The sequence below is a fragment of the Lygodium microphyllum genome, chromosome 18 (assembly GCF_053477565.2).
Source record: "Lygodium microphyllum isolate KBCC chromosome 18, Lygodium_microphyllum_v1.1.10, whole genome shotgun sequence".
In the NCBI taxonomy this organism is placed as follows: Eukaryota; Viridiplantae; Streptophyta; class Polypodiopsida; order Schizaeales; family Lygodiaceae; genus Lygodium; species Lygodium microphyllum.
Window position 1 is genome coordinate 247,084 of NC_141152.1, and position 2,917 is coordinate 250,000.

The following is a 2,917-nucleotide window of genomic DNA, read 5'->3' on the forward strand; positions in this document are numbered from 1 at the left end:
TGATGAGGGGCGAAGGGGGGGCCCAATTTTGGAGGTGGGGGGGAGCGCGCGTCGCGACATGGTGTGCTGTGTGTTGGGGGGGGCGTCATGGTGGGTGGGTGTGTGTGTTAAGGGGAAGGGGGCACGTCACGTCGTGTCATGTCATGGGGGGGGCGGGGACGGGGGGATGCCTTTCGGGGGGGAGATATCATGGGGGGAGGGGGCGCGTCACGACATGGTGTGGTGTGTGTTGAGGGGGGAAGGGGAGGGGCCGAATTTTGGAGGGGTAGGGGAGGGCGCGTCGCGACATGGTGTGGTGTGTGTTGGGGGCGGAGGGGGGATGTCATAGGGGGGGGAGGCGCATCGCGTCGTGTCGTGTCATGGGGGTGGGGGGGATGTCATGGGGGGGCGGGCGTGTCGCGTCGTGTCCTTTCATGGGGGTGGGGGGATGTCATGGGGGGGGCGCGTCGCGTCATGTCATGTCATGGGGGGGAGCGTCGCGTCGTGTTGTGTCATGGGGAGTGGGGGGAATGTCATGGGGGGGGCGTGTTGGGACATGGTGTGGTCTGTGTTGGGGGGGAAGGGGGAGGGGACGAATTTCCGAGTGGGGGGGAGTTGGGGGGAGGGCGCGTCGCGACATGGTGTGGTGTGTGTTGCGAGGGGGGGCATCATGGTGGGTGGGTGTGTGTGTCATGGTGTCGTGGTTTGTTGGGAGGGGGGCATCGTGTCGTGTCATGGGGGTGGGGGGGATGTCATGGGGGGACGCGTCGTGTCGTGTCGTGTCATGGGGGTGGGGGTATGTCATGGGGGGCACGTCGCATCGTGTCGTGTCATGGGGGGTGGAGGGGATGTCATGGGGGGGCGCATCACGACATGGTGTGGTGTGTGTTGAGGGGGGAAGCGGGAGGGGCCGAATTTCAGAGTGGGGGGCAGGTGGGGGGAAGTGGGGCCAAATTTTGGAGGTGGCGGGGAGGGCGCGTCGCGACATGGTGTGGTGTGTGTTGGGAGGGGGGTGTCATGGTGGGTGGGTGTGTGTGTCATGGTGTCGTGGTTTGTTGGGAGGGGGGCGTCGTGTCCTGTCATGGGGGGTGGTTGGGATCTCATGGGGGGGCGCATCGCATCGTGTTGTGTCATGGGGGGTGGGGGGGATGTCATGGGGGGGCATTTCGCATTGTGTCGTGTCATGGGGGTGGCGGGGGGATGTCATGGGGGGGCATGTCGCGACATTGTGTGGTGTGTGTTGAGGGGGGAAGGGGGAGGGGCCGAATTTCGGAGTGGGAGGGTAATGGGGCAGAATTTTGGAGGTGGGGGGATGGCGCGTCCCGACATGGTGTGGTGTGTGTTGGGAGGGGGGGATGTCATGGGGGGAGGGGGGCGCGTCGCGTCGTGTCGTGTCATGGGGGGTGGGGGGGATGTCATGGTGGGGCGCGTCGCGTCATGTCGTTTCATGGGGGGTCAGGGGGGATGTCATGGGGGGGGCACGTCGCGTCGTGTCGTGTCATGGGGGGTGCGGGGTATGTCATGGGGGGTCAAGGGGATGTCATGGGGGGGCGCGTCGCGACATGGTGTGGTGTGTGTTGAGGGGAGAAGGGGGAGGTGCCGAATTTCGGAGTGGGGGGGAGGTGGGGGGAAGTGGGGCCAAATTTTGGAGGTGGGAAGGAGGGTGCGTCGCGACATGGTGTGGTGTGTGTTGGGAGGGGGGGCGTCATGGTGAGTGGGTGTGTGTATCATGGTGTCATGGTTTGTTGGAAGGGGGGGCGTCGTGTCGTGTCATGGGGGGTGGGTGGGATGTCATGGGGGGCGCGTCGCATCGTGTCGTGTCATGGGGGGTGGGGGGGATGTCATGGGGGGGCATTTCGCATTGTGTCATGTCATGGGGGGTGGCGGGGGGATGTCATGGGGGGGCACGTCGCGACATTGTGTGGTGTGTGTTGAGGGGGGAAGGGGGAGGGGCCGAATTTTGGAGTGGGGGGGAGGTGGGGGGGAAATGGGGCGGAATTTTGGAGGTGGGGGGAGGGCGCGTCACGACATGGTGTGGTGTGTGTTGGGAGGGGGGGATGTCATGGGGGGGAGGGGATGCGTCGCATCGTGTCGTGTCAAGGGGGGTAGGGGGGATGTCATGGTGGGGCGCGTCATGCCGTGTCATTCATGGGGGGTGGGGGTATGTCATGGGGGAGGTGCGTCACGTCGTGTCGTGTCATGGGGGAGATGTCATGAGGGGGCGCGTCGCGTCGTGTTGTGTCATGGGGGTGGGGGGATGTCATGGGGGGGCGTGTCGCAACATGGTGTGGTGTGTGTTGGGAGAGGGGTGTCATGCTGGGTGGGTGTATGTGTCATGCTGTCGTGGTTTGTTGGGAGGGGGCATCGTGTCGTGTCATAGGGGGTGGGGGGATGTCATGGGGGGCGCGTCATGTTGTGTCGTGTCATGGGGAGTGGAGGGGATGTCATGGGGGGGCATGTTGCATCGTGTCATGTCATGGGGGGTGGGGGGGATGTCATGGGGGGGCCCCGTCGCGACATGGTGTGGTGTGTGTTGAGGGGGGAAGGGGGAGGCGCCGAATTTTGGAGTGGGGGGGAGGTGGGGGGGAAATGGGGCCGAATTTTGGAGGTGGGTGGGACGGTGCCTCGCGACATGGTGTGATGTGTGTTGAGGGGGGAAGGGGGGCGGAATTTTGGAGGGGGAGGGGAGGGCGCGTCGCGACATGGTGTGGTGTTTGTTGGGAGGGGGGGAGGGGCATCATGGTGCGTCGGTGTGTTTGTTAAGAGGAGGGGGCACGTAGTGTCATGTCGTGTCATGGGGGTGGGGGGGATGTCATGGGGGGCTCGTCGCGTCGTGTCGTGTCATGGGGGGTGCATCACGTCGTGTCGTGTCATGGGGGGGATGTCATGGGGGGGCGCGTTGCATCGTGCCGTGTCATGGGGGGGCGCATCGCGTCGT